We start from the raw sequence: 22,225 nt of genomic DNA on the forward strand, positions 1-22,225 counted from the left end.
AGTTGTGAAACTTACCAAGAGTTAAGGTTTTCGTTGCCTTGGGAAATTCAAGTGTGCGAGGCGAGTCGTGAATCATACGCTCGCGCACTTTGAATCAACTTGGTAATCAACACTATAATTACGATTAACTCTAGTTAATCTAGATAATCTATCTAATCTAGTTAATTTATTAGTCTTAGTAGTAGTGTAAGTTTACTTTTATGTTTTGGGCCCTTAAAGGCAAAATTGTTTAATTATTAAAAACCCAGATTGTGGGCTTTTTAAGTGGACTTTTTTTTGTAACCTAAAACAGGGAACACTCGAACGGTTGGTCCTGCAAATTCTCAGATCACGCGCCAACCAACGTCGCCTTCTCCTGAAGCAGCATGTAAGCACAGCTTGAGAGATAAATTCTAAACCTCCTCGAAGCCCATGTAAGAGGATATCTTGTGTGTTCAAGCATGCTTACGTGATTGTTTGAATTTTAATTTCTGCACTGTAATTTAAATTCACGCATAAGGTTGAACTCGAGCCACATAACAACCATTAGGAAGTTATTCTTCAATGTAGATAAATTAGACATTGCTTGATTCTTGAAGCACTAGATCAAACAAACAAATTAAAATCAATCAACTAGAGCCTAAAATAGTCATGCTCCTCCAGAAAATGACAAAAATATAGCCACGAGGATTTAAAGTAATCAGTTACCAGATTCCGGTGGACCAACTACCTTCCTCACTCCCCTCCCCCAGATTTATCATGAGTGAGATTCTTGGTACATCAATTCGTGAAGTGATTGCTTACTCTTCTGAGCCGTGTAGTAGATCCATCCTAGTCTTGCGTCCAATTGTTCCTTTGAACAGGGCATAGTAAATTACAGACCAACAAAGATTTTCAAAACTCCAAACTTGCAAAAACAAATTTTTATTGCTTGAGCATACAATGTGATCAGCTCCCAAATGTGCATTTTATTACCCCTATATTGCTGCATTGCAGCCCCTCTTACGCTTAACGAAAAGACAACTCATAGCTTTTATTACTTTTTTAAGGTTAAGGAGTATTTTATACCACTTATCATAAAAGCTCCGTCTTAGCACCAAAAGGAGCCTTAATCATGCTTATTATGAAGACTAGTAGCTGTTGTGGAAAAGTGATGAAAAAGTCAAAGTCAACTGGTCAAAGTCAAAATTCAAAGCCTTCAAATCAGAAGACCAAAGATGGAGGTCCTTATCTCAAAATATGATGAATTTCTCCCTAAACCTACCTTGGTCATGAAGAAACCAAAAAGCGAAAGCAAAAGTGAAAGTGCGAGGTGTCTAGTTTGTAATGGAGAAGGACAAATCTGTAAAAGGCAAAAGTAGGGGTATATAAGCAAAAAGCAAGGGGGAGAGAACCCATCCATTATCTTAGGATCCAAACCATTTTGGTTTGTTTAATTTCTTGTCTTGTTTTTACTTTTTTGTTGTTTTATTTTATTTCAATCAATCTTGTTTACTTGTTATTTGTTTTAATCTTCAATCTTGTTTACTTGTTCTTTGTTTTAATATTCAATCTTGTTTGCTTGTTTTTATTTCAATGTTTTAATAAATCTCCCCTTTCATGTTTTCAAGTCATTTCAATACAACAATCTAGCTTTCAAGTTTTCATTATCTTAGAACCATTCTAATCCTTTCAAGAGTCTACCTTTCTTCTTCACATCTCCCTCACTCAAACTCTAAACAATTTAGGATGAACCTCAACTTCTAATCTAAATTCTTTTGAAGTATACTCACTACAATCAAAAGTTTCAAATGGCGCCGCTGCCGGGGATTGAAGGAGTGAGAGTGATTGGTTGATAATCTAAGAAGGGAGCATCATTTTTATATCTCCATTTCTATTTTTTTTTTTTTTCAATTTTTCGCCATTTTATTTTATTGTTTCTTAGTATTGTTATACTTTTTTACAAATCAAGTTGCGGGACAACAAAACTGGAGAGGAGCTGAAGACACACACAAAAACTGACAAATGTTCACCGGTGTTGGCGAGCGACTACGCAGGCATGGTGGGAGCGACCGCCAGGCACCTCCACAGAAGGGTGTCCAGTATTTTGGCAGCCCAGTTGATTTGTGACGAATAGTTGTACTCCGAGCCCGGATTTTGTAATAGAGTAGGAGAAAACAGTGGAACTTGTTTGTAGTACTTAGTGATAAAAAGAAAAACGAAAAAAAAAAATTGGTTTTGATTGATTTATTATGATGAACATGAGTTAAACTTGGTTTAAGTTTTATACTTATCAAGGGATTATAGTTTTAACTGCCTTGGGAAGTTCAAGTGTGTGAGGTAAGTTGTGAATCATAGCTCAAACACTTTGAATCAACTTGGTAATCAACACTCTAAGTCCAATTGACTCTAGTTAATCTAGGTGATTAATCTTAAACTAGTTAATTAGATTAGTATAATCTTAGTTTAGTTTTAAGTTTGAGCCCTTGAAGGCAAAGTTGTATAAGTTGTCAAAAACCCAACTTGTGGGCTTTTTAAGTTGACCTTTATTGTAACTTAAAACAGGGTAAAGCTCGTAAGGTTGGGCCTGATTCTCAGATCAACTGCCAATATAACCGACGTTGCCTTCTCCTCAAGTAGCGTGTAAGCACGGCTTGAGAGGTAAATTCTAAACCTCCTCGAAACCCAAGTAAGAAGATACTTGTGTTTTCAAGCATGCTTATGTGATTGTTTGAAATTTATTTTCCACACTGTAATTTACATTCGCACATAAGGCTGAACCCAAGCCATAACACCCATTGGGAAGTCATTACCAAATGTAGGTAAATTGGACGTTGCTTGATTCTTGAAAGCCCTAGACAAAAAAAAATGAATTAAAATCAATCAACTAGAGCTCAAAGTAGTCACGTTCCTCTAAAAAGGACAAAAATATAGTCACGGGGATTTAGAGTAATTGATCAGTCCCCAAATATATATTTTATTACCTTTATAATGCTTCAAATATGCCCTTCTTATGCTTAATGAATAGACAACTTATAGCTTTCGCTATCATTTGCAGGATACAGGCCATTTAGGACTCATATTCCTAATACGTGCATTTTGGCACAAAAAGGATGACTACTTATGCTGCTTGGGAGGATTCCAGCTTCGGAGCAATAGTGCCAGAAAGTCAAAGTCAAAAGTCAAGTCAACTATCAAAGTCAAGGACTCAAGACTGAAAGCTATTGACCCAGGGACCTAAAGCCAATTTCAAGACTTCTAGTGTATGGGCTTAGGTCAAAAGCTCATGAGTTGTTTCTAGAAGGAAGGGTATAATTGTAAATGGTGTCCTATATAAACCAAAGTTGTAGAGAAAGATCTTTACCCTAGATCTAATCTTTGGCCATTAGGAGTAGGTTAAATGTTTTTAATTTAAATTGTTATTTATTTATTTTCCATTTTCATGTTCTTCAAGCTTTAGTGTAAACCAAGTTTTTAATCAACTCAATACAAGTTTTCTTAATTATTTCAATACAAGTTTAAGATTGAGAGTAATTCCAAATAGCCATAAGAGACTAGGAGAGAAGAGTTACAAAGTTTAGTGTTTCATCCATAAAAAACCATCCTCTAAAAAAAGAGTCTAAGCTGAACAACAAAACCCTTTCCACCACTATCAAATGGCGCCACCGTCATGGATTCATATGGGAAGAGGAAGATGGAGAAAAGCAACAACCATTGAACCTTTCTTCTTAATCTTCATTTCAATTTTTTTTTTTTTTTTTTTTTTTTTCTAATTTTCGTTACTGATGTTTCATTTTTGTGTGTTTTCAGTACATTTCTTCACAAACGGAGCCCGACAGTAGCATGAGACGAGTCACCGAAACTTGCTGTAGAAAACAAAGCAAAAGCGAGAGAAAAGCGAACCGGCGTCCGCATCCTGTCGCTACCGCGGAACAAAATGCACCCGCGTATGTCAGACACGCGTCCGCGTACTACACGCTCCCACAAATCATTTCCCAGCGGCCGCAAATGACATGCGACCGTGCCTTACCTAACCCGCGCCATGCCTCAATTTTAGCAGATGAAGATTCTGTTGGCTCAGAATCTACGTGGGTGGTAAGCCTACTTTAATTTACCATAGTCTGTTTAATTTAACTGTTAGTAGATAGATTTACAAGTTTTTGAGTTTTTAAAAACCAAAAAAATTCATTTAAAAAGCATTTTAAAAATTAAAAGTTTTTATTAATTAAAATGAATTAGTAATACATCAGCAAGGTTAAATATTAAAATTAGTTTAGTAGCATGTTTAGGTTTTAGTTTTCATTAATTGTTGTTTATGCATGGTTAGATTAAGATAATATCATATAAGTAAGTCAAAACACAAAAAAATTAATTAGGTTAAATACAAAATAGTTTAAGCTTTGGAAGTTTAGTCTTTTGGTTTAAGTTTACTTACCAAGAGTTGGTGATTCAACCAACTTGGACCGATTGGATGTGCGAGGCATGAAAGAGTAGTACCACGCGTGCACATCACAACTCAACTTGGGGGTTGAAGTTCCAATCTTTGACGAACACTTTTCAAACTTTTACGTATTTTGTTTAATTAAGTAAATAGTTAATTAAGTTAAATGTAGTTAATTTTCGTGTTTATCGCTTTCATAGTTTAATCCCATAAAGGCAAATTTGATTTAGGTCCACGAAGGCAATCAATTGTAATTTATTGGCTTTGCCAACATTTCGACCCGACTTGTGGGTCTTAGTTAGATTAAATTTGTAACCATAAGGAAAAGCTCGAATGGTGGGTTGACACGCAAGACACCAAACACTTCGTCAACCCCACCATGTCGCCTTCACCCTAAGGGTCGTGTACGCACACCTTGGGAGGTAATTTCTAAGCCTCCTCGCTACAAAGTGTAAGAGGATACTTGTGTGTTACTAAGCATGCTTGGATGATCGTATGATTTATATTTCAGTCTCGTCTTTACATTTAACGCTAAGGCTAGACCCGAGCCCTAAAAGAACAAAAAGTGGGATTAAGACCCACTTTAGAACGGACGTTGCGTGAAATGTGTGTTACATAGACCAAATTAAAATGATAAAATCAATTAAGTAGAGCTAATTTAATCACGTCCATCAGGACAAACATCTAGCATGAACAAAGAGAGTAGTAAACAACTAGATTCCAGTGGACCAACCACCTTCCTCACTACACGCGTGAAATACCATGGGTCAGATTCTTTGTGGCATACCAACTGGTAAAGTAGTGATCTTCTCCCTCGACGCGTGTAGTTCTCAAAACCCAGTTTTGCGCCCACTGTTACATTCAAACGGGGCATAGTATCTAATTTATAGACATTGCATGCAAACTTTTCAAAAAATTCAAAACTACAAACGAATTTTGCTATTTGAGCATCCAACACATTTATGTGTGCATGTAAGTAGATTCTAAAATAGTCTCGCGATCGTGCATGAGACTACGCTCAGGCTATATGAAGCTTAGCACGTTTAAAACTTACCCACGTAGGAGAGCACGTCGATCTAGACATTCTCCTATTTTTCATCCCCCAACTATTAGGATGGCGGATGAAGTAGTTCAAGCTGAAGAGCCTCTCTCTAGTTTCTACACACCATTACAAGATAGACCTCCATCTTGTATACGACTCACACAGCTCATCAATAGCGATTTCTGCATCCCACCGAACGTGTTCAATCTCTTACTCATCTTTCACGGTCTCGAACACGAGTTACCATATGAACACCTAAGCCGGATACATGAGGTCTACAGTATGTTCAATCATTCAAGCATTTCTGATGTTCAAGTTAAACTGAGAGTGTTTCCCTTCACTCTAGCTGGCAAGAGCCACGCATGACTTCCATCGTAGAAGGCCGATTCATTCGATACATGGGAAAAGGTAGTGTTCTCCTTCATGAAGAAGTACTTTCCACCGAAGAAAACAGAGAAAATTGTAAACAAGGTACAGTTCTTCAGATAGAGTCTGAGTGAGACATTCTCCGAAGCATGGGATAGATTCTTTGACTGGCTCCATTCATGTCCTCACCATAAACTCGAAAAATCCACTCTTGTCCAATGTTTCTTCAAAGGTCTTCTCCAAGAACACAAAGTCACACTGGATATCATGAGTAATGGAAACTTTTTAGATAAATTAAAGGTGTTACAGAAGCTCTAACCTTTCTAGAAGGCCAAGCTAAAAAGAGTACTCACTGGGGCGACACAAACAATTCCAGAACATCCCAGCCCAGTACTTCCAAAGCTAATGGTATCTTTGAGGTAAAATCCGATCCAGAGATGAAAACACTAATCTAAACCCTCACAAGAAAGATAGATGCCCTTGCAACCAAACAAAAAGACCATACTCCCCAACCAGTCATGAACATTGATATAGCACCATGCACTTTATGTTTCGATCTAAATCATGTATCTACCCACTATCCCTTGCTCAACAACATAACATCACTTCAACCAGAAGAAGTATGTGCTTTCAATATACTAAATGTACCATGGAGGCAACAACCAAATTTCCAATGGAATACTAATCCACAAAACCAACCACCTCCAGGGTTCACAAATCATGTCAAATCACAAAATACATTCAATCAGTTAAGACAAGGGCAATGTACTTACAACAATCAGAATAGAGCAATGGTTCCATCCAACTTTAACCCGAACTACCAAAATCCACCAATCAACAACCAAAAAGACCTAGTACCAGTATCCCAACCTACTAATGTCCCATTAGACAAAACATCCGAGAAGATGCTATCCTTGATGCATCAACAATCTCAAATCTTGGTGTCCATACAACAATCTCTAAGCTACCTAACTCAAGAGAAAGCCCTAAAAAGGTGTGTTCCCAAGACAAGCAGTTCCTAATCCTAAACAAGCAAACTCAGCTTTGGAAGCTACAAGCACCTAAATTCTCTATTTCATGATGTATTTCCAATCCTTTCATTCCCTTATATCTGTTTCTTTGGAGTACATCGGAAAAGGTAACCGGGCCACTCTACTTGGAGTGTGTGGTTGTAAGTGCTGGAGCCTTGAGTCCACGTATACTTGCATATTCCTTGTTAGCACCTTTACTCGTAGTTTGGAGTAGTGTACCTCTATGGAGCAAGTATACACTTTTTTTTTTCTTTATTTTGCATTCTTTTTGTTAGAATTAGTTTTTTCTTGTTGTTTTTATAAAAGTTCATGGTTTTTCCAGTTTTTTTAATAGAGGATTCTTGACACAACACTAGTCATGTGTTTTTGTTTCAAAATAGGCAATGGATTCTATATGGACCAACCCCTAGAAAATCAGAATCTATGGGCGGTTTGAGATCAGTTTTTCTTATTAAGGGTCACCTATAACACCGCGCTATTCGCACGAGTCAGGACATTCCATGTCTTACACAGTAAATCCCCCAACTCGTATAACTGAAGCTCTGTCTATCTGGATTGGGTTCACTCAGACTGACATGAAAGTTGCCTATGACAATCTATTATGGTATGTTTTTATCACTACTTTTGTAAGAATCCTTTATATATATATTTCTACATAGTTTTAAAAAATTTAAGGATATAAAAATTAAAATCTTATGTCCCAGAGTAACCAAAATGATACTAGATAAACGTATGATTTTATCTTCTTGCAAAAACCCTCTATTTTGTTAGAGATATCTTTTAAGAAAAAAAAAAAAAAGCCCCATATTTAATTTATTAGTCTAAGGTATTAGTTTAGTTGGCTACTTAAAAAAAAAAATGCACTAATGCATTAATGCACTAATACACCAGATCCCATCAGAACTCTGCAGTTAAGCGTGCTTGGGCGAGAGTAGTACTAGGATGGGTGACCTCCTGGGAAGTCCTCATGTTGCACCCCTATTTAGGTGGGAGAAGCAACTAAGAGGGCAGCGACAGAGAAGATGGAGAAGCATGAAGAAGCTTGCAGGGCTAACCAACATTGTTTCATTCTGTTTAGTTTCGACACTTTCGGTTTCTTGGAACAACAGTCTGTTGAACTCCTCAAGCGACTTCAGAAAGTTATGGATAGTAACGTTATGACAGCTAGTTCTAACGAGTTTGTTTTTAAAAGGATAGAATTTGCTATTCAGAAAGGATTTGCGGTATAGCTTGTTGCACGCTTGTCCTAATTATTTGTAAAATTCGTTATCATTATGAATAAAATTTCCACTAAAAAAAATAAATAAATAAAAGGCCCCATATATAATTTATTGGTCTAAGGTATTAGTTTAGCTGGCCCCTTTAGTGGTAGAGAGAGATGCCCTATTGTCATGTATTAGGTCGTTTCCGAAAGGTACTTATTGTGGTCGTGATGGTCTTTGAGCTCAGTACTTGTTGGATGCCATGAGTGGTGCTGCAACAACTATATCGTATGATTTGCTAGATGCATTGACCCATGTGGTGAATCTTTGGTTACGGGGATGATGTCCACAGCCGTTAACGGAGTTCATTGCGAGTGCTCCGCTTACTCCACTTCTTAAGCCGGATAATAGCCGGATCTAGTCTCCAAGATTGCAATGAAAGGAGTTTTCAAAGACGTGGTAGGATACTTATAGGATTTTCAATATGGGCTTAGTGTTTCTGGTGGAGCAGAAGCAATTTTGCACGCGTTATCAACCGTATAGTGTATGCTAACAGGGACAATACCTCTCGTTCGATATTGTTTGTAGATTTTTAGAATGCCTTTAACATGGTTGATTGGACTACCATGTTAAGAGAGGTTTGTATCCGATGCCCAGCTATTGCCCCTTGGGTCGAGTACTTGTATTGTCAACTTGCAAGGTTATATTTGGGAGATTGCTACATATGGTCTGCTACTGGGATCCAGCAAGGCGACCCTTTGGGTCCCCTTCTTTTTGCACTGGTGCTGCATCCTCTGATTTTACGGATGCAGTCCAATTGTCAGTTATTGCAACAAGCTTGGTACCTAGATGATGGGACTCTGATCGGAGATACAGAATAGGTGGCGACAACTTTGGGTATGATTAAGGAAAAATGACCTTCTTATGGGCTGGTTCTTAATGTGGCTAAAATTGAGGTATTTTTTCCATCACTGGATCCACGTCGCTCCACTCCCGGTCTCTTTCCTTCAGATCTGTCCCGTCCTCAGCAGGGGGTCAGGTTGCTTGGAGGTGCGGTCAGCATTGATCCATCCTTTGTTAAGGGCCTTGCTCGAAAGCGTGTTGAAAAGGTTATGACTTTGATGGACCGTTTAGCTGTATTGGAAGATCCTCAGTGTGAGTTAGCGCTTTTACGAGCTTGTGCTGAGCTCTCTAAGTTGGTCTTTGCAATTTGTACTTGTCCACCATCGCTTTTTAGAGAGGCAACTAAGGCTTTTGACCGGCATCTCCGCAGTGTTCTCCAGGGTATTATGGTTTCTGATGGTCCTGGCATCGGTGATTTGCAGTGGCGTTTATCGACACTCCCATTACGTCTTGGTGGGTTAGGTATCTATTGTCTCTGATGTCTCTACTTTTGCTTTCGTGGCCTCCCGTTGTCAGACTTCTGAGCTTCAGAACGACATTCTTAGGAGTTGTGCCCAGTGCCTTTTGATGCGATTCTTGATGTTGCTAGTAGTGCATTGAGTCTCTGTCTACCCGATCTTGATCTTAATTCTCTGGCTGTGAATGCTACCGTCCCCTCAAAACCACAAAAAGTTTTGGCGGAAGCATTATCTACTGGTCTTGAGATGGAGTTTGAGTTATCTGCTCATCAAAAAGCAGTCATTGGATGCTTGCGGTCCGAACACGCAAATGTTTTCTACTTGCTATTCCGATGGAGGGACTTTGACAGTGTATATCGCCGGTGGAGTATCGTTCTATTATCCGGTACCGTCTCATGATTCTTTTGTACTCTGACGGTGGTCTATGCCCTGTTTGCAAAAAGAGTAGATTGGATGCTTTTGGGGACCATGCAGCACATTGTCGACACTTTTCAGGTTTCAAATATCGATATGATCATATCAGAGACATTTTATGTGATGCATTTTGGAGGGCTGGGGTACAAGTGAAGAAGGAGGCCCTCGTCAATTTTCTCACTGATCTGAATGAGGGAAGATCGACACTTCGACCTGCGGATGTATTGATCTACAGTTGGTCTAAGGGGAGGCATGCATGTGTTGATGTAACTGGAGCCTCTCCGTTAGTAGGGATTGGGAATGGAGTCTTTGAGGTGGGTGATGCAGCTAATAGAGCAGTGGCAGGAAAGATTGAGAAACACGAGGAGGCTTGTAGGGCTAACCAGCATTGTTTCATTCCGTTCAGTTTCAACACTTTTGGTTTCTTGGCACAACAATCTGTTGAGCTCCTTAAGAGATTGTAGAAAGTTATGGACTGTAACGTAATGACAGCTGGTTCTAACGAGTTTGTATTTAGGGGGATAGGATTTGCCATTCAGAAAGGACTTGCGGCGCAACTTGTTGCACGCTTGTCCTAATTATTTGTAAAACTCGTTATCATTATCAATAAAATTTCCACTTCTTAAAAAATAAATAAATAATTAACCGTTTAAAAAAAAACAAAAAACAAAAAACTCAACTAGGAGTCGACTTCAACAATTAACCAAATGGTGTAACCCAAAGTGAAACCATGAATTATTTAATTCTATCATGCACCTCTCTATTATTGTCTCAAGAATCTGGAGTTAAAATACTCATTTTGAATAAAAAGTAAAAAAAAAAATCCCTTCTTTTCTAAAACTCTGCAAAATTTCCAGTTGCTAAAAATTTCAAAAACATCTTTTCTCCCCCCCCTTCTACAAACCTTTCAAAATGTCTAAAGACAGTTCTTCTCCACCGAGCAAGGCTCAATGGAGACGTGTACCCTCTGATTCAGAAGTTTTCACTACACCAGAAAAGGCTTTTACTAACGGTTATATCCGTTACTTATATTTTTACTAACGGTTATATCCGTTAGCTCTGGGGCGTCACTCTCACTTAGGCCAAAATTAGTAACGGATATAACCGTTACTGATAATAATTTTAGTAACAGTTATATCCGTTACTAAAATTCTTTGTAACAGATAGCTAACTGTTAATGGACCGATTACATTTGTCATTTCTAACAGATATATCCGTTAGTAATAGATGTGCTATTTACTAACTATTGTTTGTAACGAAAATATCCGTTAGTAAACTATAACCACTAAAAAAAATATATTTTTTCCTGAGTCAAATAATATCCACCATGCACATCTAGTTCTAGCAAATATGATATAAAGATCACATTCCACAAACTATCAACAAATGAATAACAAAAAACAAAGTCACCAATCAATTAAACAATATTATAAAAATATAGTCATCAATCTAAGACATAAAAACTTGATAGTGTCATACATATAAAAAAGAACAGTTACCAACAGACCTCATACTGACTCAGAAAAGGAGCAACTAACAATCAGCTAGTTTGTTCTTGGCGCAGCCCACTATACTCTAAGGATGAGGTTGTCATAACCATAACCATTGAGCTTTGCAATAGCCTTCTCGGCGTCACCTTTGTGTACAAAATTGACAAAACCAAAGCCTCTGCTCATGCCAGTTTTCTGGTCGTAAGCAATGTAAACACGACTTACGGGACCAAAAGTCTTTGAAGAGATCTTGTAGGTCAGGGCTCACGCGTGTCCTCCGAGATTGGTAACACGAACCGAAGTTCTCATCATTCCTACGCCTCATATCCCTCGCTCCAGCCCTCGACTGAGGAGGAACATAAACTCCCTTTGATGTGCGGAACTAGGGTGCTGCGATTTGAAGCGGGAGGTTTGTCGACAAAGCTTTCTTGTGGTTGAGCAAGATCCTTGAAAGGGCACTGTGTAGTCCAGTGATCACCTCTCTTACCACATGTCCTGCAAATTAACCATGAGAATAGCACCCCCAAACATAGGACATAAATGACTATCCTAAAACTATATCTCTAACAATTAGAACCTCTGTATGGCCATATATTGATAGATTATTACACATGTCAAGGTAATTATATGTTCAAACAGCAAGTGTAGCTTTCTTCGCATATCAACATATGGCGAAATCACACTAAATTATTTAATTACACAATTTGATTATATAAGGTTTATTCCATTGTAACTTGGTTTCTGTCAGATGAGTTTCAACACGGACTTTTTTAGGCCAAATATGTATTAAAATTAAAGTTCAACTTTCTTCCATAAACATGTAATTAAATGTGTAATTTTGGAAGTAGGCTTACCCTGAAAAGGTTACAAGATAATATTATGAACACTACCGATATGTATTTATGTACACAAATTGCCATAATGAAATGACTTCATGCCTCCATGGTAATATCAAAATGTAAAAACAAGTTTTAAATCAAGAAAAACAAGAGGAACTCTATTAGGTATACTGTCTGCGCAGATGGATGCTTCGGGCTTTTTTAATAAGGCCAACTTGTATATTAAGAAAACTAACGCTTAACTTCAACATCATCCTTCAGGTTGATTCTTTTTTCGGTGCCTTTTTCTTTTCTCCTGTAACTTTACCATCCGACCCACCCTTTTTCGGAAGATCCAAACAAACACAGCCAAGATGTCATAGTGTGGACATTATAACGACCATACCAAAGAGCTTAACAGGCTACAATTGACATCATGCATCTAAAGGATGGAACATAAAGAGCGCAACACAACATAACAAGCGAGGCTACCTTAGGAGCATTCTTCTTTGAACTTGTGTCTGTTTCTAGCTTATCATTCGTCTCTGCGTTTGAGATGGCCTCCGCTCATCGGTCTTCTTTGAATTCGAGTCTACTTTTGACTTCTCATCTGTTTTTGGCCCCTGCACACTCTTTTTGGAACTCAAACCGGCTTCTACTTTAGAACTGTCTTTCAAGACCTACAAAAGAAAATCAAACATAAATTTCAAGTGCACACGCCACTTCCTCCAACTTCAAGCAAAGTAGAGAATGTGGTATGACAAGGAGTCCCAAACTGGTCAAATGTTCTTTTAGCATTCCATCTAAACGGGTATGCAAGCGAGAATAGTTCTCAGATCTGCTCTCTCGATAAAAAATTATGGGTAGCCAAAATTATTGTGCATGTTGTGTTGTGAAAACGTAAAACATAGCTAAGCTACTCAAGTACTATGGGCTCATGGAGTTATTTTTAACCGAACTACTTATTTTCCTATTCCTATCAATCTAAGCTTTCTATCATTCTATGCTGGTCATTGTTCTTCGTTACGTTTTTTCCTATGCTTAAAGTTCAAGACTTCGGGACTTTCATTGTATGGTTCTTAATCATTTTCGTCTTGCTATAGTAATAGGTATATACTACAGTAGCATACTTAAAATGCTCTAGTAGTGCCAAAATGCCGATATCTATCGGCACTGTACATCAACGAAGACGCATCAATTTCTATTTATAAGTGAAGACAAGCTACAACAATATTCAAGATTTCGTGAATCATATAGAATGTAAGAACCCGATAAGCATTTATAAGTGATTCATCACACCCCAAAAACAAGGACACTCAATTCTGGGGGGAGTCTACACTAAGTTCATGCACATAACAGGGTCCAAATATACATGTCAGCAGCCTGACACTTCCTTATTTCTGCTTCTCGCTTGTATTGCTTAAAAAGCCAAATACTTCACTAATTCGATTGTAAATCATGCATGTTTATAAAGATTTTGTCACGACGAGCAACATAAACATAAAGGATGGAGCTGAAAACTCACCCAAAGATCCAAGAATGAAACTGCAAAAGCATTGTACCCACCGGCCACCCATTCATTCTTTGTCACGGGACCCATCCGCTCTAGTTTGCTACAATTTGGGCCATTTAGAGTTTCTTGGTTTCGGTGGAAAAATCTTATATAGGATATATAGAGTAGCTAAAAGAGAAACAATACAATTCAAAGAACCAGATTATAACAAGCCTGTAGAAATGGGCACCTCAACATAATTGTGCGTGCTTATATGATACTCATATTTCTTCTTCGTTCTTATTTATTTTTTTCACTACTACGGTTGCTCTGTTATCGGGGATTACCACATATGGTTAACAGGATTCATGCATTCGTTCATATTATGAGGTACAGTAGCTATTCATATAATTCGAGCATTATTAGGTGAATAAAGAAGAATTAATCAGCCATGAACACATGTTGACAAGTAACCAAGTTATAAATGGACGACTTCAATACACATCTTACAATATACTTTACGGCTTGGATGAGTGAACTAGATAGTAATTAGCTATTCTCATTCTAAATACATTTAACTTTAATAACTTCAACAAATGCATTTTCATACTCTCTATAGTCTATGTTAAGCAACTAGCAAGTGGTCATTGTTTATAAAACGACACATTATAAGATATTTCATATATTTATATAAAGCTGAAAGAGCATATGATAATCTATAAACCACAAATTTAAAAAGCTAGTGTCCCAGCAAACTCACCTGCATTCTAAATTACCACTTCCAGCTCTCAGCAAAGAAGCTTTCTTTGGAGAGCTAACAACACTGATCCTTGAACTGTTTCAAGATTACTACTAGCAATCCTAAAAGCACAAAAGGTTCGAACTCCTCGAGAACCAAAAAAAATCGCCACCCACGGCCTGATTAGCCAATTCACCATTAGAAATCACAACATCAACGAAATGTAAAATACAACAAAGATGTAAATAAGCAAGAATAAACAAATACAAAAAATTAAAAAGGAACAAAGCAAGCAAAAGTTCTTACCTTCAAATTGGAAATGAATGCAAGATATCCCCAACTAGCTAGTACACTTTTACACAGAAGAATCTCAATTCGGGAAAGAGAAACATATTGGAATGGATTTTTTGCTTCAATAGCGAAATCTCAAGCTTTTAATCCTAATTTTAACGAAATTCATAAAACCCTAGAAAATTATTGGTGCTCCAAGCGCAAGGCGGTCGGTTGAATAGCTGGAACTTAATAGAAGTGAAATTAAAAAAATATATAGATTTAGACAAATGAGAGAAAATAGATCGAGCGAGAACTTACCTGGCCTCCACCATTAAAGCTATATAAAAGAAACGCCTTTTACTTGAAAAATCACTAAAATCTATGAACACTATTTTAAGAAAACCGCATGGGATTAAATCTAAGAACAATAAGGAAATCAGAGGGTAGAGTACCCTCGTTTCTTACGAAACAGACGAGCCTTTCCTCTTCGAGTGATAGATCCGGAAGGAAAACATTGTCTTCCTCGTTAAACTTTACTTTTTTTTTTGTTTGCGGGTAGAAACTTTACCATTTAGACGCTACTGTTTTTTGTTCTTTTGTTTTATTTTCTTTTTCTCGCTAAAACATATATTAAAAAATAATTAAAATATCTTATTTGGGATATATACTAACGAAAAACTTAATAAGTAACGGATATATTCGTAAGAAAGTTGGTAACAGATATATCCGTTAGAAATGAAAAAAGTGGTCTGTTAGGAATTGACCATTCTAGTGTAGTGTTTTGCATATCTTTCGATTGATATAAAAGATGATATCTGGAAGAGAATTCACACCACCACGCTTGGTGCAGGAAAAAATTCCTACTATACGCCCGTATACATCATGCAGTCAGGGAGAACTGGTGGTTCAGATGTCAAACACCAGACTGCCCTGGGCTTCAGCCGATAAGCAAATGCTCATTGTTTACAGTTTACATGTGCCTTACACCAAAACACAGAGCTCAGCTTCATAGAGTCATCAAACCATCTGGTTGGGATTGACTCGAGTCTTGGGGATCTGACTAAAAACAACCCACATTTTTACAGTTTTTCAAAAATATAATAAAAAAAAATTAATTAGTCATTAATTTCAAGTTTGTATATTATTTCCACCATCCATTCCCTTTGCTCTCGTAACACTCTTTTTGATTCATTCCGCTATTCATGTGCTTTGTTTTCAAGTTGGCATACTCTATTCTTTTTAGAGCTCATTTGTGTATACATCTTATGTCATCTTCACGTTTCAAGGCGTTCATCTATCATCTTGTGTGTCATACAACGACCTTGGATCAAAGCATGTGATATACCGTTAGATAGGATTTTTTGCGCTGATCGTTTAGACAGTTTGTTTGTCCGAATCGGACTGGTAACGAAGAGGGGATTTGCATATTACGCGTTACGAGACGGAACAAGACCTTTTCAGTATTCCTACATTTCATATGGGCTTGGGCCAAAAATTTCAAAACTTTAAAACCCAACAACCGACAGTTGTACGCGGGTTTATAACCCAACCATGCGACTGCCCGACATACCATCTTCTCCACTCAAAACCCTTGCTCACAAAACAAAAGCCAACACGCGCCCGTGCCTACCCTAACCCGCACCGCACCTACTTCTTTGCCAATTCCAAAACAATTTCGACTGCTACTCGCCCACTTTCATCCCACCTCATACCCACATTCAATTTAACCAAAACATCCTCCCATGGCTACCGATCCAAATATTGTACCCGAGATGGATTTTTCTAATCTCTTTGATTCGGGGATTTTTTTATGTTTTCTTCAGAGCACAAATTCTTAGAAGAGGATGGAGGCCACTCTTGCTAGAACCCACCGCCCATTACTCCCCTTCTCTTGTTCAAGCTTTTTATCGTGGCTTAGCTCGCGATAACGAAGGCTTGGTGACCGTTTCGTTTAGGGGTCGCTCTCATGTGTTCTCTAGGCAGACAGTTGGGATGGTTTTGTGTATTGAAGCACGACACGAGGTACCCAAGAGTCAGTAGTTTCATGGCACAGTGTTTGATTTGATGTATAAGACTGTGTTAGAGGGCGAGTACATCGCTGGTTCCACCTGCGCGAGGCAAACTTCTCTAAGAAAGAATCAGTTGGCAATGGCAACGTGGATTGCGCACAACCTTGTGGGGGCGACAAAACCTTCAGATATCATTAAGTCGATCCTTCACATTCTTTGGATTTTACAGACTCGGAACAACGGGTTCTGTATTGCTTCTTCCCTGTGGGACCAGCTTTCTCAGTATAGACGGAGTACTGCTCCCCTTCATATCCTTGTAACTAGGCTCATGCTTAGTTGGGGAGCACCGTTCCGAGTGACTTTGTGGCAATAAAGTCTGCCACATTCACTCTTATATACCTTCATTGCTTTCAGCACGACTGGTCCCCAGAGGCTGTATAAGAGATCGAGCATGGTCTCAACGATGACAATGCTCCACCTCCACCTCTAGTAGACTACTTTGCTCCAGGAGCTCTATCCCAGTTCACGCGACCCTTGGATGCTTTGCAATTTATGCATGAGGGTCAGCATCTACTCAATCAGCAGTTGAATGCGATTCAGTAGGAGCAGCGCCCCTTTCAGGACATCACTCTCCAGATGCTTCAGGATCTGCGAGATGAGATAGTTCCACAGGCTTCTGAGAGAGCCCGACGCAAGAGGAGAGACAGTAGTAGCTCGGGTTCATCTTGACATCGTTAGTTATATCCCGCGCAGAATCTGACTAGGCAACTCCCTAGTGTCCCCATAGTTATATGTAATTTATTTTTGTTGTAGTATCTATTTTTATTTTTTGCAGTTCTAGTTTTTTTTAGTATTATCCGTTATGTATGTTTGTGTTTTGTGGAATGTATGAGGATTTGTTGTATATGAGCAAAAGGACATACAAATACATCATGCCCAAATTTTCTTATTTTCTACACTATGCATGTTCTTACAAATAAAATTCCAAAAAGCCAAAATTTTTATGTTAGAATAATTACGTTTTTTCCCTTCTAGATAAACCATGTATTTCTCGTTTTATATCTATCAATCCACACTCCAAAACTGTTTGGGGGTGGTATATTTTCATAACGAAGAACAGAGTACAGGTTACTACCATTTTTGCTCATGTTCCTATGGTAATCTCTTTCATTTTTTTTTTTGCTAAAAGGTAATTGATTAATAAAGAATAAAGTTACAATAAAAGAAAAGGACATGAAGAACTGATTGGGAAAGGTATCATCATATGTGCACCTTTCCTAATACATCAAAATATTAGTGGACAAATCTAAAGTAAGTGGTGTAGTGATTCTCTAGATTTTTCATGAATGAAGGTCTCCTGACCTACCATTTTCATTCACCCTGCAATAAATTTGCGTCATGTTTAGCACAACTATCAGCTCCAAGATTGGTCTCCCTCCAAGTGGTGGTGATGTTGATTTATGTTGCCTGCGCCTTCAGAGTTTTCCAAATTCCTCTAACTCGCCAATGCATTTTATTTTCTTGAAAAGCTTGAGCAACCGCTGTCGAGTCGCTTTCAATCCATATGTATTTCCATCCGAGCTCTAATGCTTTTTCAATGGCTTCCACTATGGCAACCGTTTCTGCCATGTAATTGGTTGTGACTCCCAATCTTCCTGCTGCTGCTCCGACGAATTCTCCCTTGTAGTTTCGAAGTACCAGTCCCCATCCTGCTCTTCCAGGATTTCCTCTAGAACACCCATCAGTGTTAATCTTTATGATGCCAGGTGGAGGAAGCATCCAGAAGCATTCAAAGATTTTGGGAGCTCTTCTCAACTTATGCTGAAGGTTGAAGGACCTGAGAATCTTTAAATTATGTACCAAATTCTCCATGTGGCCTGCTGATTGTTGATGTGCTCTTATGGTAGCCCTTCTTACCAAGAAGCAAATTTGCGAATAGCTAGAGACTTTGTCATTATACAACACTTTATTTCTATTCTTCCAGAGACTCACCATTACTGTTAAGGAGCAAGCTTTCCACATATCGAGTATGAGTGAGCTAAAATGTTTGCCTTGTTGTTGTACATCATTGAAGGATTCTAGCTCCCATATTTCCAAGCTCTTCTAGCCAAAGTACATCGATATAGTATGTGATCCAAAGTTTCCTCATGATTGCAACATATGCAGCACCTTGAGGCCAGCTACGACTTCCTCTTTTGCTGCTGATCGTCTGTGCGAGCTGCCCCATGTGCCAACTCCCAGGCTATACCTTGTGTCCTCGGCAGAACTTTGGAACTCCATATATACTTACACCATGTGAGTTTTGTAGCTTTTTTTCGTATGGCTTCATGGGCTGCTAAAACTGTGAATTCCCCAGTAGTTGAGGCTGTCCAAATCCTTGTATCTTCCCTTGAGCTATCCGACTTCTAAATAGTGGGTAGATCGATGCCGAGTTGTTGTAGAACTTGAATCATCATTTCAGAAAATTGCCAAGTATCATCTTGAATGAATTCACTGAGTTTAGACTGAAACTTGACAATTTCCTTTCTTTCAACTTGAAAGAAGTCACATATTGGTTTCTGCAACAGCCAATTCTCTCTCCATAGGTTAATAGATGAGCCATTCCCTATAGCTCATCCATGAAGATGTTCCATTTCTCGCAAGGCCCATTTAATACCAGTCTAGACTGTGGAGGTTTTATACTTTGACCAGCCCCCTGTTCGGTTGGTATATTTACCTTTCATGAAAGTAGACCAATCACAATCTTCTGTTAGTAAACTCTAAGCTTGTTTCATGAGCATTGAAAGGTTGATATCTTGTAATTTCCTTAGCCTGAGACCTCTTTCCTCTGTAGGTTTGCATGTTTTCTCCCATGACACAGTGATATACTTTCTTTGTGGATTTCCACTCCAAATGAAATTCCTGATGATAGCTTCACATTCCCTTATCACTGATTTTGGCCACTTGTATATGGCCATGTTATGCACTAGAATGATATTTAGAACATGTCTTGTAAGGACTACTCTTCCTTGAAAAGATAAAAGTTTCCCAGCCCATCCTGAAGCTTTTCTTTTGATCCTATCCACCAATGGAGCAAGAGCAGCTTTTGTTACTCTCCCCATAACAAGTGGAACTCCTAGATATTTTTCTAGTAAGGATCCTTCCTTGATATTCAGAGTCTCCTGAATGAGGTTTCTTTTTCTGATGGTCATGGGGCTAAGGAAAAGCTTGCATTTATCCTTGTTGATGGTTTGCCCGAAAGAATCTTGGTATCTGTTAAGAAGCCTGACAAGTTGTCTAGTGTATCTCATGTTAGCATTATTGAATAAAAAAACATCATCCGCAAACATTAAATGTGATGGACTATAATATTTACTATTTACCACCATAGGCAGAATTTTTTTTGTTCTGAACAAGCTTACTGATGTTCCTGCTTAAACAGTCCTCCGTCAAAGCAAACAACATAGGGGAAATTGGATCACCTTGCTTAAGACCTCTCTCTGCTGTGAAATGACCTTTGGGACCACCGTTGAGCATAATAGACATTGAGTTGCTAGAAAAAGCTCCTTTAAGCCATTGAATCCAGACCTCACAAAACCACACATGATGAAGGACTGCCCATAAGAATTCCCAGTCCATTGTATCAAAGGCTTGAGAAATATCAATCTTGATTGCTATGCTGCCCCCATGTCGAGGTGTTTGAAGCTCATTGATTAGCTCCGAAGCTAACCTAATGGCTTGTTGAGAGTTCATGTTTGGGATGAAACCATATTGTTTCTTGCTGATGATCCTTTCTGCTATTGGGCTCAATCTTGTGGCTAGAATCTTGGTGATGACTTTAAACACAAAATTCAAAAGATAGATGGGCCGGAATTTGTTCACTTGATTGGCATTTTTTCTTTCGGTATAAAAACAATGAAGTTTGAGTTAACCCTAATTGGGAGTCTCGATTTGATGAAGAAATATTGAATGGCTCGGACTAAATCATGTGCCACTATATCCCAACATTGTTGAAAGAAAAATCTAGTAAATCCGTCTGGTCCTGGAGAGCTATTAGCTTTAAGATGGAAGACTGCAGTCCTCACTTCTTAGGCAGATGGGATGGAAGATAACTTTGCATTGTCATCTTCAGTTATCATTTGTGGCATGTTGTGAATAAGATCCCAGTCCAGAACTTGCTCTGCTTTTTTGAACTTGTCCGAGTAATGCTTGACTAGGAATTCTCATATGTCCTCCTGAGATGTGAGTGTGACCCCCTCATTATTCTTCAGTTCAGAAATTGAAGATTTGTTTCTGTTTTGGTTTGCCATTGCATGAAAGAACTTAGTGCTTCTATCATTGTCTTTGTCCCAGATGGTTCTTGATTTCTACCTCCAGAACATTTGTTCTTGTTCTAATAAGAGCTCCACTTTATTTTCTTGGTCTACCATTTGCACAGTAAACTCTTCATCCATATTACCTTGCTCAAACTGTTCTTGCATCTGCTCCAGTATTGCCGATTCTTCTTCAGCTTTATATTTGATGTTACCGAAGACTTCCTTATTCCACTTTTTCAAGACACTCTTCAACCTTTTCAGCTTTTGAGTCAAAATAAAGATTGAGTGACCTAAAATTGGTATTTCCCAGTTCTCTTTAACCATGTCCTTGAAAATTGGATGTGAGCACCACATGTTAAAGAACTTGAACAGAATATTCTTTGGTATGGGAATATCAATGCATCGACCCACTAAAGGGGAATGATCAGAGCAAAGTCTATTGCAGACTTTATAATTCCATCCAGGGAATTTGGAGCTCCACTGTATATTAGAAAACATCCTGTCCAATTTTCCTAGTATTTTGAATCTTCCGACTTGCTTATTCCACCAAGAAAAGTGAAAACCATTGCAGGGGACTTCCATCAGATGATTGTTTCCAAATCTAAATCTCACGAAGTCATTCAAGTTGTAGTTGTAGTTTTTTTTTTTTTTTTTTTTTTTTTTTTTTTTTTTTTTTTTTTCTGAGTAACTCAAATAAGCATTAAAATCCCCCAGTATTAACCAAGGCAGGTTACATGAACTTATCTACTGAAGTTTAGTCCATAAATGTCTTCTACTCACATACATGCAATTAGCATGAATAATCGAGATCAGTGCTCCTTCTACCTCCACTGTTAGCTGTTGGCTGGAGTAATGTAGAAGGTTAGGAGTGTCTATAGAAGACTTCCAAAAAATCCAGAGAGTAGGAACTCTGTTCTGGCTTGAGTTATGATAAAAAGAAGAGCTCATGCCTAGTGATTGGAGATAAGCCTTGGAGAAATCATTGGGATTGATCATAGGTTCTGCGATCCCTACAATATCATGATCCCATTTATTAATGAGCTTCGAGAGCCTATTTTGCGATTTGTCATTCACAATCCCTCTTATATTCCAGAAGATGCACCTCATTGAGAATACAAATCTTTTATTAGTAGGTGTGAAACACCTTTAATTATCCCTATTCCCAGTCCTAGACCGTGATCTGGACCTGGTAGCTGGTGGATATGTCTATTATTTCTGCCACTGAGGCTTGTAGCCACTCCGGAGACTTTGCTCTAATTCTTGAGTGTCATTCACCATCATATCTGCATTTGAT

At 38.3% G+C, this 22,225-nt stretch overlaps 1 pseudogene; it reads right to left on the bottom strand.

Moving 5' to 3' along the window:
• Window positions 1-11,206: 11,206 nt before the first annotated feature.
• On the bottom strand, window positions 11,207-11,836 carry LOC147475740 (uncharacterized; annotated as a pseudogene).
• Window positions 11,837-22,225: the final 10,389 nt, after the last annotated feature.

This window comes from Coptis chinensis, chromosome 9 (assembly GCF_015680905.1).
Source record: "Coptis chinensis isolate HL-2020 chromosome 9, ASM1568090v1, whole genome shotgun sequence".
In the NCBI taxonomy this organism is placed as follows: Eukaryota; Viridiplantae; Streptophyta; class Magnoliopsida; order Ranunculales; family Ranunculaceae; genus Coptis; species Coptis chinensis.